Here is a 15,950-nt window from a genome sequence, read left to right as displayed (position 1 = left end):
CATCTTTCCATCGTATCCATAAATAACTTGTCCATAAACACAAACGTGGTTCTGCTCACAATTCCTTTAATTCTCCCCCATTTTCATTCTGTCGGGGTCTGCACGCTCACATCGCGGCATACACACTCTTTCTCTGTGCTCCGTTCGTGCTCAGTAACAGCAGGCCTCTCAGCGGTGTGTGCTGATTTTCCCTGCCGCCTCTGACTGCCGCAGCCGGAGCTGAACAGCAGCGAGGGACAGGAGCTCAGCGACCGCGATATAAAGTCTCCAAAACGCACGCTGACACACTGATAATTATCCATAAATGTAGAATATAATGATAGAGTATGAACTTAATCAATAAGGTATAATAGGAAAAATGCACGTGCATTTTGTTATGCATGTTTTAAACAAGACAAATAGCTAATGGGCTGTGTAAATGGTTATGATATTTATGCGGGCCATTACAGCTGTTTAAACACTGTAGAATTTTTAGTAATTTTAACGGGAAAAGAGCGCAAAAAATCTACAGTAAAAACGTTAATTATCGTACACGGTAAAATGAAAGTAGACTATTTCAAAAGGCGTCCTTTTACTGTAAAATATTGTAAACAAAAAAAAAGTTTTTTAGATGTACAATGTTTGAAGTACCTTATAATTAAATTTTTTTTATTTTTTTTTTTTTGCATTATTTTATTGTGTGTTACCCTGATGGTTTCTTTCGTGTTTATTTTGTGTCTTTGCTCTGTAAGCTATTTGTTCTTATTAGGCAACAGCTGCTGAAAAGGCCAAATCTGAGGAACTTTATGTCATTATATGGTTTTACATGTGCACATGAGTTATTTGTTAGTAAGCTGCCATATTTACAATATACAATTTCAAAACAGTACATAATTACAGCAGTTACAGTAATTTAAGAACACACACACACACACACACACTATACATATATATATATATATTTATGTGTGTGTGTGTGTGTGTGTGTGTGTGTGTTTGTGTGTGTGTGTGTGTGTGTGTGTGTCTATATATATATATATATATATATATATATATATATGTGGTATATATGTGTGTCTGTGTTTTGTTGTATTCTACCTTTTACAAATCTAAATTACCAGTAAAATTTAATTTAGTAATAGCCTATACAGCCTAAAAAAATCAAGTAAAATAAAATAAAATACAATAAGGATTTTTTAAAAATAAAAACGATCCTCCTTAGCACAGATAAATTATAATTCCAGAAACATGATAAATGTGACAGATTATAGTGTTGAAACATCATGTATTAATCGGGTAAAAATAGATATCAGTTCATTATCTGAGCAGCCCCCATCATAATTAATAAAATAGTCAGAAAGGGGGTGGGTGTACTTTAAATTATTCTTATTCCCTATAATGTCCCAGAGAAGGAGTAAATTGCATATAATTTCTTGATACAAGAAGAGCTATTCATTTTGTTCTGGGTCAGGAGAGACATGCAGTGATAGGCTCACCTGCTGCAAGCTTGTTAATTATGGAAATGTGAGTTAGAATCAGCTGTCACTATTATGCTGCAGAGACACTCTCATGAGAGAGGGATGTGTGTGTGTGTGGGGGGGGGGGGGGGGGGGGGGGTGTCCTGGTAAACCATAGCCTAAGTTATGGGGACCAAATGTCCCCACAAGTATAGTATAGTATACCAGAAATTTCTGACCTTGTAGGGACATTTTTTGGTCCCCATGAGGAAAACAGCTTATAAGTCATATAGAATGGTATTTTCTAAAAAAGATGGGTAGGTTTAGGATTAGGGGATAAAATATCATTAGTCAGTATAAAAATCATTAGGTGTGTGTGTGTGTGTGTGTGTGTTGAGTAAGCAGGCTCTTTCATTTTAAGCCGTGCAGTGAACATGCATGTCATGGACAGGGGCTGCTTTGGGCCACTGCACATCTCAGGAGACTTCATTAATTATTCAACCCTTTAACTCCCAGAGAGACATGCCCGTTCGCTGAATGTGGCCAGTAACCCCAGTAGAAGACCATTACAGGTTACGTGAGTATATGCAGCATAGAGATGATGAGTTGCTATAGAACCAGCGAAAGGAAAATTTGGAGCATTTAATAACGAGAACATCGAAAAGACTGACGCTTATTTTAGAGGGAACACTGAGAGAAGTGTGTATTGTGTAGGTTACGTATGCAGTAGTAACCAGAGGTGTATCTGGGGTGGAAGAAGGGGCCATTTCATGCTGATTTTTATACGGAGGAGAGATGGGCAGAGTTGACAGGTGAAACCTGAGTTTTAGGAATTAAACTATTTTGAAGTTATAAATTATTACAATTATAAAAATGTCATTGAAATACATAAAATTATAATTAATTTGTTACACTTAAACGGGTCGCGCTGAAGGCTGTTCTTTTGAATTGACATTCGGCGTAGACGCCATATTTAATTTTTCGCAAATCAAAATATGCGAGGGATACACGTAAACTCCTCACGTTAAAAGATCGATTTTCATTAGCTGAATGATCTACTAGGCCTACATAATAGCACATTGCCATACTGCGTCTACTACGTAAGTTTTAACACATCGAATAAACGGGTTAATAAACATATTAGATGGACAAGAAGTCAATGGAAAGTCCTCACCATGATAGAAAAACAAACATGCACTCTGTGTGTGTGTGTGTGTGTGTGTGAATGGGGATGGGGTCGACTAAATGCCTCTAGTATGTTCCGCTTGTGAAATTTTATGCCTTTTAAACAATGCTATGTATTTTGAGGATGTACGTTTCACTGGCGTTTTTACGAGAAGCATAAATGGTAAACAAACAGTTTAAGTATTATAAAGTCTGAACTTTCTAATATTACATTAGTAGACTAAACGTTGCGCCTGATTAAATGACAAAAAAGAGGAACCTGTTCCATGTAAAAAAAAATCTGCCTTTATCTTAGAATTTGGATGAGTGGTAGGCCTACATAACATAGCATAACTGTAGAGAGACACTGCTTACAGTGTTGAAAAAATGGTATTTTAAATCTTGGTATTTTAAATGGTATATAGGCTATGACAACTCTGTTATTCAAAACCCCTGTAAATTCCACAGCATTTTCCATTTAAATAAAACATGGTCAACCTAAGGCTGACATATAAAAAGGATGAGGTCATTGAATGCCAGGTGTGCATTTATCAATGTAATCTATGAGTGCAGAGACCTCCCACAAACTCACTGGCCTAGAACAGCACAGCGACTTGAAAGAAGCACAGAAATCAAGTTCATACCAAAGTTCGACATAAATAAAAATATAAACATGCACACAAATCAAATTCTAAACCCTTAAGCCTCTGGAGTCCATTACATCTTTTCTCAATCAGTTTCATTTATGATAAAAAAGGAGTCTGGTGAATTGTGTTACCTTTTAGTTATTTGGCAATAGACATCTGTTGAGCCACATGGCCAGTATTTTGCAGAGTGGAGGACACTTGTTTTGAAGGATTAGCTGACTAAGACGGTCTCTGAGTCTTCCCTTGTTCACCATGTTTTATTGATATTGGTTTTGGGGATGATAGGAAAGTTTGTAACTACAGGTGTTGGACACATGAGAGACAGGGACCAAATCAAGTCCAAGACAAAAGATAACAAAATGTGAATGTGTTTTTATCTTCTTCAGAGTGTGAATGGTTTTGATGCTTTTAGGTTTGCTGGGAGAGAAACCATGCTTAAGGTTAAGGGAGAGGGGCCGTACGAACACTGGCAGCTACACAACACCCACAATTAGTGGTGTTTGCTGTGCTTTGTCTGCATCAAGCTGCAGCACAGGACACATAATGGCCACCGTCAGTCCGGGGAGAGGGATCGAGAGAAAGAAATGCTGCTTTTCAGCTCAGAAACAATGAGGCCCAGGCTGGAATAGCCTTTCTCCACAATATGTGAAAGGCCCATCTAGGATTTGATTGCATAACTTGTAATATAAAATGACTTGAAGAATTACACCCGCCAAATTTTTGTCTTTAATGAACTAGGTTCAGTGAGTCTGTTTTGAAACTGCAATTAACTGGTTACAGTCATGGTAGGACAATTAATGTACTTTTACATTTTTAGCACTGAGGTTAATTTTAAATAACTGCTTTATAATGAAAATCTTCTTGGAGCGTGGTAATGGGCCCTTAGAAAACGGCTGTTTTTATTGGATAATTTCCAAAGCTCTGCATCACAAACAAAATAACAGATGTATTACTTGTACAATTATAGGCTCGTGAAATAATAAAAACATTTTCCAAAGTGAAAATTAAGAGTACAACCAAAAACTACTACCCCCCCCCCCCCCTCTTTTTTTTTTTTTCTAAAAAATGTTAATTAAGTAAACAATCAGAAGACATAAAAACCCATTATGTATCTAAATCACCAGACAGCAGGTTAAAATCTGTCTAGAGTCTTGCTCAAGTTATAGGAACAAATCAATAAAAATTTTAAAGCTGAAATGTGAAGCTTATAAAAGCACTAATATTAAGTATCATTTAAGCTGTTTAAATCATCACTTTTACAGTCATTTTAGGGTTTATGCAACGCTATCTCATGACCAATACGTACGTATTTTATGAGGTGGCTAATTCGTAAGAATTCATACGATTTGTCTAAACCCCAGTGATGGTATAGGGGCGGGGTTAGGGGTAGGTAATTCATACGAATTCATACGAATTTGGCTCGTAAAATACGCACAATTTTAGTACGCACTAATTCGTACGAGTGGGGTCATATGAATTTGTACGAATTAGCCACATGGTAAAATACTATGAATTGCCGTGAGATCGGGTTGGTATATGGTGTTACGTTTTCCTTGTGACAAAGTGTAATATTGGATACAACTTTACGTAGAAAAGGTTAATAAGCTTAATAAGTTGTGTTAAAATCATGCTAAAATCATGTTATCCTGCATGTCTTATGAAGCTATACTGTTAATGCTTGGCTTGACCCCGTTTACTTCCATTATAAGTGCCTTACTGTAACTCCGATTTTTGCCTTTGTTTAAGAAAAGGAGAAACAAGTGGAAATTCATTTTACATTATGCCACAAATGCTATTCCTTTAATTTCTCAAATTGCCATTAAAATTGTTTTATAATTTTCTCTAAATTAACAGCGTCTTATGGGACATTTGGAACGAGGGGTTAGTGCAGAATCTGAACTCGGCCTGGACTATGTCTGCCTTTGTGGTCACCGGAGAGGGAGGGTCCTCTTTGTTCTGTCAAGGACTTATCACAATCAGAATGTACAGTGTGTCAGGCACACACCGGCATATATCAACTTCAATCTCTTTTTAATGAGAAATTCTGCCCTCTTTAATATGTGCAAATTAACCTCCCCCCCTCCACTCCTGAAACCTCTGTATATGCACACCCTCTATCTATATCCGTCCCTCTCTTTTCCCCTCTCCACCTCCCTCCCTGCTTTTCCCCCTAGGGGCAGAACCCTAAGATGGACATAGTGCTAGATTAACCATCAGGCTGAGCAGAGCACGAGAAGCTTCGACTATGAAGCCAACACTATTCAGACCCATACCAGCTGCCTGCCTGGCCCTTATATTATTACCATCATTATTCTTACTATTATCCATTTTACATTCAAGCCATGTTGATTATAATTTTTGAATTACAGCTAATAAGGAATTTTTAAAAACAGAGAGTGGCTCCAAGCCTGGCACGGTGGTGTGCCATAATTTAATAGATTTCCTGGTAAGGGATCCATTTCCCTACAGTGTCCCCAGCGTGAGGTCCGGTGAGCTGCCAGAATCCTACAATTTTCCCCCTTATTCTTTTTTACTTAATAGGCAAAAAATATTGTTTGACTGTCGCTGTAAAATAGCCTACCAAAGTCTACCAAAAAATTCTGCCAGAAACACTTGGTTTGGTTTTATGTTTATATCAACAATTAGGTGACGGCTTTGTTTTCACTGTGAAAGTGGCTTAAAATGGAATCGGATTATTATTCAATACCATTTTATTTTTTAGAATAAAGACTCTATGCATCTCTAATTAAAATCTAACCATGGTTTCATAAAACAGAATCATATTTTTCCCCTGTCATGTTCTAATTGTAATTCTTGTTCATTTTAATACCCAGTATAGGACAAAGAGCCTTCCCTCACTTCAAAGAATCTCTATATATCTTTTATGCTTGTGGAAAATGTACATGCAAATTGAAGCCATCAACAGCCAGTGACGAAGTGAGAGTACATATTGTAAACAGTGTGTGCCGTTGCTATGGTACCCATTTTCACTTCATAAGTGGGGAGGGAGAGAGTGTGCGGCGGGTAGACTGTCCATGCGTCGCCATAGTGATCAAGATGCCACGCAATCCTGCTATTCTCCACAGCAACTTCTGTGTTCCCAATCACACAGACAAAGAAACTTTATATATAGTAAATGTGTGGATAGAAAGACATAGATAATAGTGGCACAATTCCTTTAAAGTCTCCATGAAATTAAAAAATGACCATTTTTATTCTTATTTTTCTGCAGAATGTTGCAGTGTTTATTATAAATGATTTATCTGTGCACATCATTATTTTTAAAAAAAAATTCATATGCTCTCATAATCGTTAATCAAAAATGTTAACCTCCCCTCCCCCTCGAAAGGACATCTCTTCTCTTCATGACGTGTGTCTCGGCAAAGGGTAGGACTAAATAACCTCCTGCAAACTGCCATTCAGATTTGCCTCCATTTAGTGTCTGTTTACATGACACTTTCAACTGAAAAAAAACTGAAAACTTTTTGTGTGTTTTGGTCGTTCATTTACATGACAACAGTGTTTTGGGGGCCTGAAAACGCGAACTTTTGTAAACGGGTTTCAAAGTGCAAGTATTTGAAAACTATGCTGTTATCATCTCCGTGTAAACTACAAAAACATGAATTTGTGAAAAATTATGTGTTCGGTCTATAGGCGTGTAGTTTTTCTTTACAAAGTGACATCGCCAACTACTGGCCTGGCATGCATAATACAGCATTTTTAGTCGGTTTCGCGAATCTGTGTGAACGGGGATCATTTTGACAACGTTGTCGTATGTAAGCGAAAAATGCAAAGGAAAAACTTTTCAGTTTTTAGTACATCGTTGTCGTGTAAATGTAATGTACCCTTAGTTAGAAATGCCCAAATTCCTACGATCCACTCAATTCCCGAGGATGAAATTAAGTCCCGCCCTACATTTCTTTCTGATTCCAGAAGCCATTTCACTCACAATAGGGAAGCAAAGACTATCGCAACTTCCGTTTTATGCTGACTTTAAAAAAAGAAGAATGTATATAATGCAGAATTATTTGAAGAATTACTTCTTGAAATATGAGACAACAGAACTCATTTCTAAAGCATTTTTCTTCAGAACCCATTTCTCTTATAAGACTGAACTGAATTAAAGAATATATTCCACCAATTAAGTGAAATGGTCTGTTGACCCAGTAGTGGAACTGACCTGCATGTTCAGGGAACAGGCAATTAGGAGAAAAATGCAAACTTCTCCAGATCATCATTAGGTGATTCAGCTTCAGAGGAAATTGATTTTTTTTTTTTTTTTTACCATTCCTTCCTTCAAATTCCATTTAAAGCCTCTTTCCATTTCAATCCATAGGTTTTCTGAATATGTTGCTGCCAGGACTGAATTTACTGAGCCAGAAAGTGAGCCACTCAACCATCTGAACAAGTCTGTCTCTTTCCCGGTTAGTCCCTTTCTTTTTCTTTCTCTAGTGTTTTTAAACCAGATTTATTTTCCACTATATTCCTGATAACTCATTCACCACCTCATTTCTATTCTTTTTTTCTTTTTTACTCCCATTCTTTCTTTTACTTCCACTTCCATTACTCTCTGAACACCAGGCTAAGAATCAATGCTACATTGATTTTCCTATCAATGGACATTATCATAGATCAGGCATCTGCTAGCACTGGCCTCAATCCACGTGCCGCCTGTTGCCACGGGGACAGAGAGATTTCATCACTCCTCGGTCTCTGACAGACAGACAGAGAGAGATGGCTAAAAAGCAAGGGATGGCAGGGAAATGCATGCACACACGCAGGGTAGAGGATCAATACCTGAAGTGCAGAGGATATTGAGTCAGAGGGGATGTTGGATTTGACTACCGGAGGAAAAAAAGTGCAGCTTTTGTCACTGAGCAAGAGAGCGGAGAGCAGGTTTCAGAGATCTCCTGGAGTTCTCCTGCACATAATATGCACCAAAATGGCAATGTCTGACAACAGAATATGATTAGCCAAAAAACATGCAGCTAAATATACAACTCTCGCTTTTGCACATTCATATACATATGTTTATATCGAATACCAGCGCTGGCTATCTGAGAGATTTAAGCTGTTTTTAAGCAATCCTTTGAGAGGACCGCTGACAACAGACAATACAAAAATCAGCCCATATCTGCAAAACATGGAACACATCCCTGTAAACCAGGTTTTGAAGGAAATGTGGTTAGTGAAGATAATTGTCTCATGTGTGTGTATGTGTATGTTTGATTTCCTCTATCCCCAGTGGAAACTGTGAAGCCTGAGGCCTAATGACCATTTCAGAGCTCTTCCTCGCTTAAATATGACATCCACTTTCCTCTGTCACACACCCCCCAAGGTGCTTGAATTTGTGCATTGTGACTTATGGACATACAAGTGACACCTTGTGGATTGTGTGGAATGGGTTCAAGCAAACAGACAGAAGTCCTGGACACCTGAGGCGGTGCAGGTGACCCCATGGAGGTCTGTTTTTAGACTACACCTAAAATTCATGCAGTGCATGCTCAAACGTTTGCTTCATCCTACACGATGAATATCTGTATTAAATAGCCTGACCCGTATTTGTACCATTTGTACCAAATTTGGCGATGGTGATGGGGAAAAATAATTCCTCTAGAAATTAGCTTTATCTAAATATCCATTTTATTCATTTTAATTGTCCATAACTACAATTTTAAAGGCTGACTGATATTATATACCTAACATTTTTGTTTATAGCTCTTGTTTGTGAAATTTTTGGTGAAATTTCAAGTCTTAAATCTAGACGATGTCTGGAAATTGCATGTTTACTAGACATGTTCAAAAACATAAATTTAAAAAATAATTAAATCTTCAAAATAATCCTTTAATATATTTAACATTTAGATTTGTATAGGCTATTTGTCAAAAACAAAACACACAAAACACAAACAAAACGTGCTGCATTATGTGTTATAAGTAGCTTGCTCATTCTTGTTTTGTTTAACAGGAGGTTGTCCGGTCAGGGGCATGCATGCAGTGGGCCATCCGTCTGTTTGCAGCTGAGTGCTTCTAAAGACCAGAGAAACACAAAGCATGGCCTGTCAATCACAGCACCCCTGTCCCCTGGTGTAGCATTGGAGAGGCCTACTGAGAGAAGAGCAACACCACTTTCTCTTTGGTAATGGGTGTTGTAAGATGGGGGTTGAAATAATGTCCGAGTTGTAGAGAGAAATAATATAGCCTAGCATATAGATATGATTTCTCTCTGTGGTGTAATTCAGTTTATGTAATGTGCATTTGTGTATGTGTGAATTTTGTTACACAGATAGGCACATGTTTGTGCTGCTGAAGTGAACTACAACCAACATGAACACAACAAAAACAGTAACAAACTAACAATAAATGAAGTGTTTTAATGAAAACACAAAATAGTGTAAAAGTGTGTGTGTGTGTGTGTGTGCGTGTGTGTGTGTGTGTGTGTGTGTGTGTGTGTGTTTCAATGCTCGCGCACAGATATTTGTTTCATGCAGAAAGCGATAAAAATAAAAACTTATAGAAAGGGGAAGAGAGGAGGGGAACAAAGAGACGCTTTGCGTTAAAGCGCGCATATGAAAGCCGATCCCTCACCGCAGAGCTGCTCGGACCTCCTGCACTAGGAATTTGAGAGCTCGTGGTCCGCTTGAGCCTGATTGTAAAATGCTTTCATTTTTGCCGCATTAGTAGTCGAGAGGGAAATGCCACAGGAATCGCCTTCGGAGCTTCAATAGAAAGAAGGAGAACTTTGTCCTTTTATTTTAATTTGACTCGTTAAGAACATGATAAAACCCAATGACTGGTGTGTGTGTGTGTGTGTGTGTGTGTGTGTGTGTGTGTGCGCGCGCGTGTGCGTGTTTTTGTGACATATCAGGACACAAATTTGTATAATGACATAAGGTATGACATAGGTATTACAAGGAGAGGCTGACTTATGAGGAAATTACCCCATGTCCCCATTTTTTAAAAAGGCTTATAAATCCTACAGAACGAGTTTTTTTTTTTTTTTGAGAAAGTAAAAATGTGCACAGTTTCCTGTGATGGGTAGGTTTAGGGGTAGGGGTAGTGTAGGGCGATAGAAAATACGGTTTGTACAGTATAAAAACCATTAAGCCTAGGGAATGTCCCCACAATTCACAAAAACAAACCTCTGTGTGTGTGTGTGTGTGTGTGTGTGTGTGTGTGTGTGTGTGTTGCAAAGAGAAAGAGATACAAAGAAAACACACAATAAAATCAGCATTGGCCATATTTGTATCAACCCCGCTGAATACCTAGTTTCCAATGGCCGTATCCATTGCTGTTCTGGGTGTTTCAAAAACCCAAGCTGACCATCGAAACATCGACAAGTACGCGAACATTTGCAGCAGGCCGACCTCTCTGAATTAAAAATGTTCCTGTTTCCCCCGTGCAAATCCTTGCACAATCACCTAAATACACAAAAAACTCTATAAGTTGAAGATAAGAACTGGCAAGAAGCTACGACACTAGGAGTTACATAACCTATTCATAACTGAACGGATGATATTTGCAACAGCCTGTTTTAAATGTCTCAGATTTACAATATAGCGTTACAAATTTAATTAGTGTCTTGTGTATTGCCTGCATTTCTAAAAAGTTGAATAAATGCATTTGCTCTCTTGTACGAATGGAGACAGCAATACATGCCCTCTTCGATAACATTAGAAAGCCTATTGAACATGCTGTTTCTGCAGTGTTGTGAAATGTAATAAGTTATGTAGCCCATATAATATGTCATAGTTTAGGAAATATTCATGACCTTTCATAACGACATACAGTCAGAAAAGTCAAATATAGCTATTTACATTTTATGCATGTTATGCTAATGCAGCTTCTGTTCACGTTTAAAACAATCAATTTAACAAAATGTCTTCCGCGGTATTAATACATTAGGCTATGTCTCTTTAGCCTGCGCGATAACATGCAACAATTAAAGATACAAAAATTAAGCAGTCTTCTATATTTTTTTAGTCTTATATACAGCAGGCTACTGCATTTAACAGCGATTGCGACCGCTGCTAAGATGTTTACTTTAGAGTAGGGCTAGCCTAACATCACATGAATAGCACTGTAAAAAGAGTGGACTCGAATGAACGGTGAGCATGTTAAAATGTCAGTTCCTGGATGTATGAAATGAGGGAAGAGCAGGAACAATTCCAGATGTGTCAAAAAGAGGAATGACGTTCGATTTTCCGTTCCGCTGAATGCAAAGGAACAGCGGGTAATATGGTGAACTCGAGCGGCTGCTTTTCCCACTTACGGTCGCAGGAAAATCGCAGCGGCGACGTTGTGCCAAGCAATAAAATCAGACTGCAAAGCTGCATTTAGGATGAATGTGGACGGCGCATCTTTGAAAATACGAGACAGATTTTTCTTATCGATTAGGCTATAAGCTCTGCATGTCTTTAAAAAATACTTTATGGATATAGTGCTTGCACAAAAAATAAAATGAGTAATAAAAGTCTAAGCAAGCTTTATAGCCTATAGCCTATATATTGACATGATATAGGTAAAAGAAAACATAGGCTACAAAATGCCTTTAAAAATATAAATTTAAAGCAATGTGAATTATTTCAAACTTGGGTTATATGAGTATTTAATAACTCTTAATTTTAATAATTCTTTTTATTAACACCATTTTCCTTAAATCTTTACATCTGGTATACCAAATAAATTAATCAACCATACAAAGTATGAAGCAGTTCCGCAAGAGCCAAGCATTGAGGCAGAGTAGGCTACAATGTATCTATAATAAACGGAATTGACTATTGACTATTGAAACTGTAAATATAACAATACAATAGCAAACCGGGCCATTTTAAAGTTCAGCTAGATTGTGCAATACCATTCGCTGGTTGTGAATTTCAGCCATATTTCAGTTCTCGACTGCCCAGCCGTTTGGTCATTGTCCTTCACCACTGGCTTATATGGCCATTACGGTCAAAAAAACGAGGTCTTTTCTGACTCGACGCCCACACTTATATCCCACCACTGCCATCAAGCGGCAACGGCTGCGCCCCCGCTTATACTATCATGTAGTCTATATGTTTGTGTGCGCGCGCGTCTGCGGCCTACTTGTGATATTCTCTGTAACCACGAAAAAAGGAAACTTCATGGTTTTGCAACGTTTTGTTCGTGATGCAATAAAACTAAATCTTTAATTTTGGTCCCTTGACGAAATATGACTAGTTTAAAATTAAGTGAAATATTGGGGTTATGTTAAAACGTCTGTCAGAATAACAGCGATAATTCAGAAATAAAATTAAATCCATGTTCTAAAAATTACATTTGTTAAAGAACTCGACTAGAAGTCAATGGCAGTGTTTGCGGTCAATTTTGCTGACCGATTTTCAACAAAAGCATCGGTTAATTTAAATATAGGCAGTTAATTTCCACAAAGTTATAACAGCGAATGTCACGAATATCTGTTTATGTATAATTTATTGACAAGTACGGAGATTTTATCCTGGCCTTTATCAATAATTGCCAGGTAGAGTTCCGTGGCTCATCTTGTCAACACTTTTGTTTTGATTGCTCAGCATTTTACAATTTAATATTTTATGGTCGAAAACATACACATATAGGCTAGCTCAAGTAGCCTACAATGTAAATAAAAGCTAAAAAGCGCTAAGTAAGTCAAATTTATTTGTATAGCACTTTTCACAATAGCCTACACATCGTTTCGAAGCAGCTTTACAAAAGTCACGATTTTCTGTCAATTCGAGCTTTAAATCAGGGGTGGCCTCTTGTGATTCCTGAAATGTACTTTAACCCTTTGATTTGGTTGTTTTTTGATTGCTCGAGAGGTCATGAAGCAACATTCTGGATGCAGAAAAAAAGTTGTAGGTGACTGAATTTGGTCCACAACAAAAAGAGAGGGCTTTGCTTCCTATAGGGGGCAGAGTCACTCTCTGAAACCACGTCCAGAGCCACACACACACACACACACACACAGACACGCGCGCGCGCGCGCAGAGTGAGGCTGTATGAAGCATGTCGTAGGCTACCATGTTTTTTCTGCATCCAGAATGTTGCTGCATGGCCTCTTGAGCAATCAAACGTCAACATCTTGACAGTTAAAGTACATTTCCGGAATGACAAGAGGCCACCTCTCCTTTAATGCTCAAAACTGACATCCATTTGCAAAGATTTGCAGAGCTTATGAGTGTTGTATTCGTCGCATTGTGACATCACCGTTTTAATAAGCAGATATAAAGTAACAAGTTTTGCCCAGCTCGTGATCTGTTTACTCCTTAACAAATAAACTGCAGGACTTGAGGGGAGGGGCGGAGGCTCACTGCACTAACTTTTGGCATTGTGCCCACTGTGAATGAGATAGAGCAAGGGGTTGGCACGACGAACATTAGGATTTCCCCAAACCTCACTAATAAACTGCCTACAGTTCACAGGATGAAGCAACACGGCGGCTTGTAAAATCGAGGGGGCAAAGTCATTAGTAGTATCAGTGGGAAGTGAGCAAACGTGTATTTTATTATACGTTCAGTCTTTGCAAGTGGTGAGTGAACAAATAGCTCTCACGAGCCCAAGTTAAATGCATTGCCAAAGCAAATAGGATTATTGTGAGTTAAGGCTCAGCATAAATGCGGTGTTGCGGTACAAGATGTGTTCGTTTCTTCGAAGATTTAAAGTCGTCTTCACAGAATGTCGATGGGAATCGTGGAAATTAATTACATTTTTTCGACGACAAAATCAAACGACAAATATTTAAATAAGCCATCTGTGGTGTATAAATGAAAGCAACGGTCTAATCTCGACAAAATTACCCGAAGAGATAAAATGTGTACGTAAGGCTTTGTAAGAAAAGTCATATGTAGCCTATTTTTATTCACTCAAAAAACTTGGCGATTTGCATTGAGGAATCGTAACAATTCGAAACAATTCGAAGAACTAGACGTGTTTAGTCGCACTCGATCATTTACATTTCGTCCATTTGATATACCATGATGCTCGTGTTCAATGCATAGTCGCATATGAATTGACATTATTTCCATAAAGAGCAAAACAAATAACGAAACGTCCCTCTCACGTGTCTTAAAGGAGACGTAACCATTAGTCCTCCCCTCCAACATCACAATGCAGCCAACTTTCTTTATCTTTACACCGATGATCGACAGTCCTGTCATTTTATGTTGTTTAAGTTGATTGACTGTTTTCTTCTCATGAGAGAGGTCCTGACAGACAGCTATTCTGAATTAAATAAATAAATAAGTAAATAAGTAAATAAATAAATAAATAAGATCATCATGCAAAACAAATGCTGTGCAGTTTGTTTTATTTATTTTATTATTTTTACAGGGAATTATGGTGCCATTTCTTAAATATATTTTCTAAGACACAATGTCAGCCAAACTGTAAAACTCCCTTTTATATAGTCTTTTTTTAAAGTCTAAAAAGTCTTTTTTTAAACATCTTTTTTTTTTTTTCTCTTAAGGTTATTTGTGCTTCCTGGTTCCCTTTTTGTTTTCTTATTCTTTTTTATCTTTTCTTCTTTATCTTTATCTTATTTCCTCATTCTTCATTATTTTCCTGTTAAACAATTATCTTACTCTTAGAAAATTTTACAAATATTATTTTCCCCTTTTGAATGCTAAATCACCTATAGATTCTATTAGTAGGCTAATTAGTTTAACCTAAAAAAAATAATAATAACTAAAAAGTAATTTAGTTTGATATTACATTGTCATAGCAGAAAGGCAGCAAACACACTATGTTCCCTAACTGGGATTAATTTATCAGGTTTAATCATTCCTACTAGAAAATATTTAAGTGCCAGATTAAGTTCAAATAGAAACAAGAAACGTTTAAAAATGTGTTTTGACAGTTTACGTCTCCACATTCACCACTTGATTCCTTTGTCACGTGTCTCTATGAATTAGTTCCTTAGTATCCCAATATAGGCCTATGAATTAATAATCTGTGCACGTTGTAAACGTTTTGGAGGTGCATTTTAGAACCATTAACATGTTACTGTATTCCAATAAGATGCTGATTTTAGACGATTTAATATTTAATTTACAGCTGCAATGCAAACGTTTTATGTCGCAAGGCTTTCACTTGAGTTTGCAAGTGAGTTTTCAAGTGAGTTTGCAGTCTAAACAAATAAAGTAGGCCTAATAAATGAATTAATAGTTTGTTGGATGGGTTGGACATCCATGCCTCACTTTATAAATGAGTCTGTTTACAGTGGTGCAAGTGATTATATTATCGGTCCGCCAGTCGCGAAACGCATGTGAAAAGCAAGCAAGCAAGCAAGCAAGCAAGCAAACAAACAAATGAATAAAATATAGAATCGAAGAATGGCTTTTTAATTTTTTGTTTATTGCCCCTTCTAGGCAACATTCAACTATATGTATAGCTAGCTATATATATATAGTCTACAGTGTGTGTGTGTATATATATATATATATATATATATATATATAAAACAGGAGAGCAACTCTTAAAAATTAGTAGCATTAGCGTATTAGTGGTTCAATGAAGAAACTTTAACATCCATGGAACCTTTCCATTGCACACAAGTTTCTTTTTAGTGGGAAAAGGTTCTTTAGATTATTATAATGTTCTTAAATCCCCCTTTTGGAACCTTCATTTTTAAGAGTGTAGTTTTTAATTTAATTGAATGATTTAACGAATTAATCATTTAGGGTAAATACTTGTTGACTTGTTCAAA

This window comes from Ctenopharyngodon idella, chromosome 23, assembly GCF_019924925.1.
Source record: "Ctenopharyngodon idella isolate HZGC_01 chromosome 23, HZGC01, whole genome shotgun sequence".
Lineage (NCBI taxonomy): Eukaryota > Metazoa > Chordata > Actinopteri > Cypriniformes > Xenocyprididae > Ctenopharyngodon > Ctenopharyngodon idella.
The sequence above is the reverse complement of the archived record's forward strand: the minus strand, read 5'-3'. Positions refer to the sequence as shown.